Below are 11,180 nucleotides of genomic sequence, written 5' to 3' on the forward strand. Positions count from 1 at the left end.
CTTTAATTTTCATCAGATGACACATTCAATGGAGTTAGAAAATTTTGCTTCTTTGGGAATCCATGGAATAAAGAATTACTTCAAGATACTTTCTGAGAGGCTAGATCCATATAAAGAATTTTATAAAAAACAAAAAGAAAGGAGGATAAGTGTTGCTTCACTGAAATTTATTGATGGGAAGACATTTTATTTTTTGGCAGCAATAATTTCTTTGGTAATAGAGAATTAAAGTCCTATCCTCCTACCCCTTTCTCATCTTGAAAAATTTATAACTGTTCTGTTGTATTCTTGGAATTTTTTTGCCATTATAAAAAATGAAAAAATTACTACATATATTTCTCAGGGCACATGTTTGCTCCCCATTTCCCATATACATGTGGTGGAAAGATCTGAAATATCCATGTCCCACAATGTTAGTAATTACCATATTAGTTATTTTTACCTGCTACGTATTTATATTGTATTTACACTGTGTATGCTTCTGTTTGCTATACATCCTCCTTTATTAACCTTAGTCATGTCTGAGCCAAGGCACTCCTCAGATGGAGAAACAAGACAAAACTATCTCCCTCACTTGTATTTCAATCTGCAGCATAAACAGGCTTATGCACTATATAATTAGACAGAAATCAAATACTGAACAAATTTACTTGTTCCTGTAAAATGTATATATATAAACGAGTTTGCAATCCAATATTTTGAGATTGTCTGAACTTTAACATTTAATTCAACTTTTGACAACTTTATGGAACTGCCCATATAATTTTTTTCACAGCATTATGGAAATTTGCCATCATCTGTTCCAGAGAGTTTTTATAAACTTCTCAGTCTAGTTTACAGCCCTGGGATTTCCTAGAGTCCTCAAACTCTAGGAAATTATTAATTAGGCTTAACTGTGAAATTTCATTGACTTCAATAGATTATTTGTGGCACTGTTTACTTCTCCTTTTCAATATAAGTCCTCCATAAGAGAAAGAAGACAGATATAATTATGCCATCACTTTACCATTCTAAATATCCTTTATATTTGGTAGAAGTTCCTTGATACTTGAGAGTGATAATTTTTCAGGTTTCTGAACTTTTTGAGAGAAAACCCAGTATCAATAATTTTTACATGTAGCAAATGACTGGGAGGTAGAGCTGTGTCCCTTCTCATGTACAGAACTAGTATTGACACGATCAAAACAAAACAGCCTGATATTAGATCAGGCCATTACCAAAACAAGGAATAAGGCAAGTCCCTCCTGTCCAAGAGAGAATAATTTCTAGTCATTTCAAGTGACCAGAAAAGAGCAACAGAGGAATTTGAAATTGTGAATGGTCCAGAATCATTGATTGCCCTATAAATAGAACTTATTCTTGTAGGAATAGCTCCTTAGCTTTTTTTCACAATAAATGAGCTTCTGTGGCTCAGTGGTTAGAGTGCTGTACTGCAAGCCACTTCTGCTGACTATCGTCTGCCTGCAATTTGGCAGTTCAAATCCCACCAGGCTCAAGATTGACTCAGCCCTCCATCCTTCTGAGGTGTGTAAAATGAGGACCCAGATTATTGGGGGGCAATAGACTGACTCTGTAAACTGCTTAGAGAGGGCTGTAAAAGCACTGTGAAGCTATATATAAGACTAAGAGCTATTGCTAAATCAGATGTCCTTGTTTTCTGTTTATTTGCTTGCTAGTGAAAAGACTGACAATATCTAGAGATTCTATACATGTGCCTTGGTCCTCACATTTATTGCATTGGGGGATTCTCAATTTTAATGTTTAACAACACAAAGAAATGCATATGATACCTCATAATAAAATACGTTTCACTCACATTCATTTGTAGACAAATGTGGGCTTTTTTATTTACCAGTGGAATGGCTTGCCTCCAAAAACTCTGGGTACTCCATCCCTGGAGGCTTTTAAGAAAATATTGCACAACCATTTGTCTGGAATGGCATAGCAATAGCACTTATACACTGCTTTACAGCCCTCTCTAAGTGGTTTACAATATTAGCATATTGCCTCTAACAATCTGGATCTTCATTTTACTGACTTTGGAAGGATGGAAGGCTGAGTCAACCTTGAGCCGGTCAAAATCAAACTTCTGGAGTGAGCATTAACTTAGCCTGCAGTATTGCATTCTAACCACTATGCCATCACAGTATAGGGTCTCCTGCTTGTGTACAAGATTGGACTAGAACAGGGGTTGCCAACCTTTTGGACCTCAGGGACCACCAAACACATAATTTTAGATCCCAGGGGCCACTAACTGGTTCTGTGGGTGTGGCCTAATTTGTAGGTGTGGCTTGGTGGGCATGGCTTGTATGTAAATATTATAAATATTTATATAAATATTGTATTTTTTTATAAAAAAGCAACTTTTACCCCAAATCAGGCAAAGCAGGCAGATTGAGTTGCTCACAGAATCATTCAGTGATCTATCTATTGGCTAGCTCAGTCTCTCAAATTTGCTTGCTGTGAGTCTGCACTTAATTTGCTTGCAAGCAAACCTTCAGTCCTAAGGGAGGTTCAGCTGTACTTAAAAGCAGAGCCGAAGATCTAAAGACTAGCTTGAAAGCAAGAAATCCAACAATTTTCTGCTTTCTAGCTAATCTAAATCTCCCGGCACAGTAGAACAGATGATGGTTGGAAAAAGGAAAAATAGAAATTTAGCAGTCGTTTACCGGGTAAGGAGTGAGTGGGTGGGGAGGGTTCCCACGGGCCTTGTGTTTCTGCACAGCCTGGATTAATTGCTTTGGGGGGGTGCTCTGTGGGTGAGATATCTCTGCGGCCCACCAAAATTTTCTCATGGCAGTTGGCAACTGCTGGACTAGAAGACCTCCAAGGTCCCTTCCAAGTCTGTTATCCTGTATTCTATTGAACAGTTGATTTAGCGCCCTTTGGAAAAAATGGTTAAAGACAGAAGACAATGGTTAATCTGATTTTTAGATTTTTAGATTTTCACTTCACATATTATGGAGCATTTGGTTAAGGTTGTAGTTCTATAGATATTTAATGAGCAGTAATATTATTGAACAAAAGTAGATAGGTATAGATATGAACTTGAGCTGCAATACACAGCTGATGAAAACTTCTTTTGGTCTCTGTTCTATGTGTATATGTTCTTATGATTCCATTGGAGACAATTGGTTTATATTCCCGTATGAACAATGTGGAAGCTCATTAATGAAAATGTCATCACTGCAAACATTTGTAATTCTTCCAAATCCACAGAGATGAACATGTAAAAAATGTACTGATAAGCTTTTTACACCCTTGAACATTTCTCAGAAATATTCCCAGTTGCACTCAGCAGCAGGGGTGGGATTCTACCGGTTCACACCAGTTCGGTAGAACCATTTGTTATGGTTCCCAATAGTTTGGAGAACCGGTAAAACAGGCCTCTGGCTGGCCCTGCCCCTCTCCACCCGCTTCTCTGCTCCCCACCCAGTCAGTCCCTATTGCACATGCGCAACATTGTGCACATGCGTGACATGCCTGCAGACTGCTTTTGCTGGCCAGCCAGGCCAGCCATTGCTGTCTGCCTTTCGTTGCGGCAGAGTGAAAAGCTTGCAAGCCCCCTCCCTTCGGGAAACAGCTCCTGGGGAGCAGAGAAGCAGCCTGGTTGAATCCTGTTTCTCTCTGCTGCCCAGGAGCCGTTTCCCGAAGGGAGGTGAGCTTGCAAGCTTTTTGCTCTGCTGGGAGAGGCTCTCCCAGAAAGAGCAAGTGAGAGAAGCAGCCCAGAGCTGACACGAGCCTCTCCACTGTTCCTTCCAACTGAGCAGCCCTGGTCTGCCTGCTCACAGATAAGCCTGTGAGTCATGCTAGCCCTTCCCCCACTGTCCTCTGGCCTCCCCAAATCTCATCCAGCCATCTTCGGGGCTCCCTGGGCCTCGCCCTGCCTACCTACCTGCTCCCGATCCCCAGGCTCGACTGGCTGGCTTCCCCACTGGTGCAGCTCCATCCTGCTGGCAATGTTGGATGGGGCCTACCTACCTGCCACCCCCATCCCCGGGCTTGGCTGGCTGGCTAAGCCACCACGTGGCACTCTCCCAGCTCTCCATACCATGTGGTGACTGCGGCGCAGTGAGCTGTGGTGGCCCGACAGGTAGGGCAGTGGACTCGGCTGCCTTCTGTAAGCAGGGCTGTTACCGAGCATCTCTGCCACCTCTGCCTGCTTCTCCCAGGGGCAAAATGAAAGGAAGCAGGCAGAGGCACTGCAGCGCTGCAGCAATGGCCTTCCTTACAGGAGGCAGCCAGAGCAAGATCCACTGCCTCTGCCATCCACAGAGGTGTTTGGGAAAGGCCGGGGCTGGATGGTGCTCAAAGCACCATCGCCACTGGTTACAGGAGGCTGCCACTTATGGGAGGCAGCCAGAGTGAGGTCTGCAGTCTCTGCCACCTGCTGAGGTGTTTTGCAAGATCTTGGTGTGTGTGTGCTCAAAGCGCCGCTGCAGCCGCCGCCACTGCACGTGGAGGTACTTTTTTTCTGTTCCTGTTGCCCACTGCTGACTTGACCTCGCCAGATCATTCAGTTCGTCCCAGAACAGGTGTGTGTGTGTGTGTGTGTGTGTGTGTGTGTGTGTCAGAAAGAGAGAGATGGGGCAAGAAAAGTAAGAAAGAGAGAAAGTAAGAAAGCAAGAGAGAAAGAGGAAGGGAGAGAAAGAAAGAGAGAACGAGAGCAAGAAAGTAAGAGGAAGGGAGAGAAAAAGAGAAAAAGAAAGAGCAAGAAAGAAAGAGGAAGGGAGAGAAAAAGAAAGAGAGAAAGAAAGAGCAAGAAAGAAAGAGGGAGAGAAAGAGAGACAAAGAAAAAGAAAGAAAGAGGAAGGGAGAGAAAGAAAGAGAGAGAAAGAGAGAAAAAGAGCAAGAAAGAAAGAGGAAGGGAGAGAAAAAGAAAGAAAGAAAGAGCAAGAAAGAAAGAGGGAGAGAAAGAAAGTGAGAGAGAGCGCAAAACAAAGAAAAGAAAGAAAGAGGAAGGGAAAGAGACAAAGAAAGAAAAAGAAAGAAAAAGAAAGAAAAAGAAATAGGAGGAAGGGGGGTGGGAGAGAGAACTCTGTGCTATTATTTTTAATTGTTCCATTATTTATCATATATTAATATTTTACACTGTCCCTACACCTAGAGTAATTTTACTGTCTCTCTTTTGCCCAGGTATTTTTCAAGTTTTACAATTCAATGTCTATAGTCCAGAGCATAAATATAGGTGTGTTTAACAGTTGAAAGGGACTTTGGAGTTCTTCTTGTCCAACCACCTGCTCAGGCAGGAAAACTGAGGATGACAAACTCTGAGTAGAGGTCCTGGGAAAGGTGTCAGAATAACAGAATAAAACTTAGAAGGGACCTTGGGGGGAAACCCTATACCATTTCAGAGAAATGGCTGTCCAGTCTTTTCTTTAAAACCTCCAGTATTGGAGCGCTCAGAACTTCTGGTGGCAAGCAGTTCCACTGGTTAATTGTTCTCACTGTCAGGAAGTTTCTCCTCAGTCTTAGTTTGCTTCTCTCTTTGTTCAGTTTCCATCCATTGCTTCTTGTTTTGCCTTCTGGTGCTTTGGAAAATAAGTTGACCCCCTCTTTCTGACAGCCCCTTAAAAGCCTGCTGCCTATCATACTCTTGAGCAAAGCATGTGAGCCATTTCCTCCTTTCGGTGGTCCATGAAAATACATCTATAGTACATAGATAATAAAGTCAAAAAAAGGTGAACAACATTTTTACAGAACTATAGATAAGTTGAGGCTGGGTGTGACAAGGAATGACTGGGAGGGGAAGGGCCAAGTGAGGCACTCCTTGACATGAGTGACATTGAGTTGGTCATGCCCTCACAGTCACATGACCAGCAAGCCACGCCCAGCCAGTCATGTGACCAGCAAGCCACACCCAGCCAGTGAGCCATACTGACCCAGTCACATGACCACCATGCCACGCCCACAAACTGGGCCTCCCCTTCCCCTCCTCTCCCCTCCCTCTGCTTCCTTCTCTCCCTCCCTCTCCCCTCTCCTCTCCCTTTCCTTCTCTCTCTCTCCCTCCCCTTCCTCTCTCCCTCCCTCTCCCTCTCCTCTCCTCTCTCCCTTCCTCTCCTTCTCCCTCCCTCTCCCTCTCCCTCTCCTCTCTCTCCCCTCCCTCCCCTCTCCCTCTGCTTCTCTCTCCCTCCCTCTCCTCTCCCTCCCTCCCTCTCCTCTCTCCTCTCCCTCTCCTTCTCTCTCTCCTCCCTCCCCCTCTCCCTCCCCTCCCTCCCTCCCTCTCCCCTCTCCTCTCCCTCTGCTTCTCACTCTCCCTCCCTCTTCCTCTCCTCTCTCCCTTCCCCTCCCCTCTCCCTCTGCTTCTCTCTCCCTCCCTCTCCCCTCTCCTCTTCGTCTGCTTCTCTCTCCCTCCCTCTCCCTCTTCTCTCTCTCCCTCATCTCCTCTTCTCTCTCTCTCTTCCCTCCCTCCCTCCCTCTCCTTCTCCTCTCCCTCTTCTCTTTCTCCCTCACTCTCCTTCTCTCTCCCTCCTCCCCTCTCCTTCTCTCCCTCCCTCCCCTCTCTCTTCTTCCTCTCTCCCTCCCTCCCCTCTCCTCTCTCTCCCTCCCCTCCCCCTCTCTCCCCTCTCCTCTCCCTCTGCTTCTCTCTTTCTCTCCCTCCCTCTCCTTTCTCCCTCCCTCTTCTCTCTCTCCCTCCTCCCCTCTCCTCTCCCTCCCTCTCCTCTCTCTCCCTCTGCCCATAGAACTGGTTGTTAAGAAATTTGAATCCAACCCCTGCTCAGCAGCCATATCAGTATGATGTCTGATATTCCCATTGTCCTGTAGGTTTTGTTTTTCATCATTCTTTTGAAATGTGGCAATCCATATTTTCTCTAATGATTTAAAATGTGGTTAAAGCATACCTAAATACATGAATGCAACCAGACCCATATTGTGTAGACAAGGGATCAGTCCTCCCCATCTATAATTTCTTTCTCAGGAAATTTTAAATCTTTACTGGAATTAGTAATCCAGTGAAAATGTGCAAATTAATCCATGTACTGTATTCCTGACATCTTGCATCTTGAATTATAAAAGAAACAGAATATGTATTGTTAATAATCTTGGGCCCTTGTCAATATAAAAGTGGAATGATTGAACAAAATGAGAGTTACAATAGATTAATTGAAAAAAAGGAAATGGAACTTTGGTGGGCTAAAAACAGAAAGAAGTAGCATCTTCAACATCAGAATATTGATAATAATATCAATATCAATAACAACAACAATACTAGTGATGATGATGTAAATTATCTAGGCAGCTTCCATTTCCACAGTAGGCAAGAGAAAACTATTCTAAACTAGTTTTCAGCTGAAAACTTTTTTTCCTGATACTTGACATATGTGAATCTTTTAATGGTTGCTGTTTCAAGCCACCCAAAATTTGGAATGTTAGAAAGAATGCTGTAGATGTAATGGAATGGGCATATGTCACATAAAATACTGAAATGAACAAGCTAAATATAGTTCATCACATAGTTCACATATGTGTCTCCTACGTGTCTATGATGGCTACATAACTGGTTGATTGCTCTGGGAAACTGAATCTCAGGAAGAAAAAAAAAGCAAAACAAAATTTAATAAAATAGAAAAAAGATTTCGCAGATTATTTTATATTTTTAAATTGCCAATGTTATGATTAGCTGAATTAAGCAAGGATTTTTGGATGCTTCCACATTACATATTTATTTCAAAGCCTGTGCTCTTTGTTTACTTATATTTTACAGATGTTCCATGCTTGTCTCTCCACTGTTACACTGTGCGTTCTTGTTTTCTTTTCATATTTTTATGGCAATTCATGTATTCCAAATATTATCAAGCTGAAATAGAGCCTCTCTTTCTGAAGTAATCTCATTGATTGTGGAAATGAGGATATTTCAGAAAAGGAAGTCAGCTTTTGTGCTTGCAACACCTGTGCGGTTGGGTGATACTCCCAATTTTGAGATTACATTATTTTATTAATTTAGTCAATGTAAAGATTTTGTGCCTTTCTTTCATTTGTCTTATAATGTCCTAATATGATTGGATCTGGATTTGTCAAAAATATATATAGAGATCAGTGAGAATACTCTTTCATTTCTTTTTGAACAAAAGATGCTTTGAAGCAACACAACAATCCAGGGCTGGAAGGTGCCCATTTTTTCCAAACACAATAAGTAAGGCTGAATGTGTATAGTTTTTAGAAAAGCTCTGTTTGTGTGTCTGTGTGTACATACACCTACAGTATATATATTACATAATGTATCTTTTTGTGTGCCTATACACACTCTATACTATGTAATATGTATGTACACAAATGACATATATACACTGATTAAATAGTGTATTTAAATAGTGTATTTTGGATGTTCAGTAGTAGTAGTAAATAGAGAGGGAAATTGTATCTCATTGAGACCTTTGAGGCAGGAGGCCGAATGAGGCAAGCCACTGACAAGGCGAGGCAAGGCGTGACATGGAGTGGCAGGGAGGGGCAAGGCAGGGCCAGGCATGGTGAGGAGAAGCCAGGCAAGGTGCCCCTTGACATGAGTGATGTTGAGTTGTCTATGACTACCCAGCCACATGACCACTCTGTCAGAAGGTGGCACTCTCCATTATACAAAGTCTTCACCTTTTTCCCTTATTTTTTTATTTAGAGTTTTTCGAACCTAAATATTCCAGCACAATCCAGTCTCCAATTTGTAAATTTTATTATTATTATTTTTTGGCAATCTTAAGTCCAGCTTTGTTTTATGCCTGTTTATTGCCAAAATATTTTAGTCCAATTTAGTTAAATCTTTAGTTCCGTCTTCTTCCTTCTGGTTCGAAGCCCTGCTTAGCTGTCAAAAATATTTTCTTATTTTTTTTCCTGTCCCTTTGTAATTTTGCTGCTCACTTTTCTTTTCTTAAAAATTCCATGTTACCTTAATCCCGGGGTACTTTTGTTTAGTTGTGTCGCCCAGTTGTCCCGGTTCAGATGTTATCCACCTCTTTCTTCCCTCCTGCACAAATCTTAGTTCAGCTGAGTCCTCCTCTTCGGGGTGGCCATTTTAGACCACCACTGCAGTCGTCTTTGGGGGGGAAAAGACCAAGCCCAGGAGGGGAGATGCGGCTCCCCTCAACCTACCTTGCGGCTTCCCCTTACTCCACTGCCCCTCCAAGGTAGCTTCAGCCCCTAATCGCGATGATCGGGGCTCTCCAACGAAAGAGCATGGACCATAGCCGTGGAGAGTCGCAATCTACGGTCCGTCAGCGAGGAGGGCTCAACCCGGCTCTTTCTTTCTTGTCTATACCTTTTCTTTCTTTCTTTCTTTCTTTCTTTCTTTCTTTCTTTCTTTCTTTCTTTCTTTGTCTCTCCCTTTTCTTTCTTGCTTTTTCTTGTCTCTCCCTTTTCTCTCTCTTCTTCCTTTCTTCCTTTCTCTCTTTATTTCTTTCCCTTTCTTTCTTTAACTTTCCCTTCCCTCCTTCTTTCTTTCTCATTATTTCTTCTTTCTTTCTTGCCTCTCCCTTGTCTTTCTTTTTTCTTTCCTGTATTTCCCTTTTCTCTCTCTCTCTCTCTTGTTTCTTTTTCTTATTCTTTCTTTCTTTTTCTTTTTCTTCTTTCTTTTCTTTCTTTTCTCTCTCTCTCTCTCTGCCCCTTCCCTTCCTTCTTTTCTCTGTCCTTATAAGGCTAGGATACCCACCCAAAATAAAAACTCCTTTGGATGAAGCTGACTGTTGCCATTCAACTTACTGAACCCAACCCCCCACTTCTTCCCTTCCAATCAAAACTGTTCTGCTTCACTGCAGCAGCGGAGGAGGGGCCGACATGCAGGTGGCAGCCAGGAAGGATGTCACAGTAACAAATGCAACTGCACAACTTGTGCAAGGCTGAAATGTTTGCAGTAAACATAAAAACTTACTTAAGCTGCTTTCAGTACATTTTTCTCTATTTCCCTGCCACCTTTGCCCATTTGGTGTCAGGGAGGCAGGATCAGGTAAGGGGACCCTGGCAGCCGCTGGATCTTGATTGACATGTAGGGTTTATTCAAACAGAAAATAAAATAGGCTGGAAAAGGAAAATAAATCTCCACAAAAGGCTACTAGAGGGGTGGTGAGGGAAAAGACATCCAGACAAGCTGTGACATTGGGGAGAGAAAGAATGAGAGATGAGAGAAGCTGAAATGGAGCTTCTTGAATTCCAGGGGGCAGAGGCCAGGGCAAAGACCAGTCATGGAAAAAAGGCCAGTCATGGAAAAAAGCTGGAGGTAAGTGGGTGGAGGTGGAAACCTGGAGGTGCGGCCAAGGGTAGGAGCCTGAAAGTCCCATTCCAGCGAGGTAAGGAATGGCTGGAAAGGGAGGTATGAGGCTTCAGTCTGTTAAGTTTGGAGAATAAGGAGACCAGACATCTGACCAGTGACTTCAACTCTTTAATAATAACAGGAATCAGAATGGAACAGAGCGATGCTATGGGCAGCAGTAACCCTTTTATAGGGTTAGCTGCTGCCTTATTAACCAATGAAAATGCGCAACAGGTTCCAACTACTGACCAATAAGGACAGTACCAAAAGTGGCCAATCAGGGACTGGTTCTGGCCCAATCCCAAGTTGTTGTATAAGGACCAATCAAGTGTGCAGGTTTTCAACCCCTAATTTGCATTTAGGTTATTCACTTTTATTGATTCACAACACCCCTCCCCCTTGGGTTCCGTTTGAGGGGAGCTGTGATAAAATCTTCAAGATAGGCAGGCCGTTTGGTCTGCCTGGATGATTTCCGAGGCTCCACCGGGTTTTGTCCAATGTCCGGTTCCGGTGGAGCGTTTGGATGACCATTGTTAAGTTCTATTTCGCTGCACGGCGATTCCGTGCTGCATTTACTGTGGATGTCTCTGCTGCTGCGTGTTTCTTCGGGGTTTTGCAGTTCGTTTTCCCCTGTATTAAAGTTCCCTGAGGACATCAACTCCCTCCCCGCTTCACGTTCCGGTGCTTCGCTGGGCTGTAGGGCTCCCGTTGACCCGCTATTAGTTGTATCAAAGTCAATTCCCTCGATACTCCCTCCCCCTTGAGTTGTTGAACCGGGGAAGTCATGGCCGCTGGGTGGTAATCTCGATCGGAGTTGGTCTATGTGGCGTTTCCACACCCTCCCATCGTCTGTTAGCAGGCGGTAAGATCTAGGCCCGGTGAGGTGGGTAACGGTTGCGGGTATCCATAACGGGTCGCCGGAAAAGTTTTTGGCAAAGATTAAATC

Source organism: Notechis scutatus, chromosome Z, assembly GCF_049901735.1.
Source record: "Notechis scutatus isolate UNSWTSFEM ecotype Mainland chromosome Z, rNotScu1.2, whole genome shotgun sequence".
Taxonomy (NCBI): Eukaryota; Metazoa; Chordata; class Lepidosauria; order Squamata; family Elapidae; genus Notechis; species Notechis scutatus.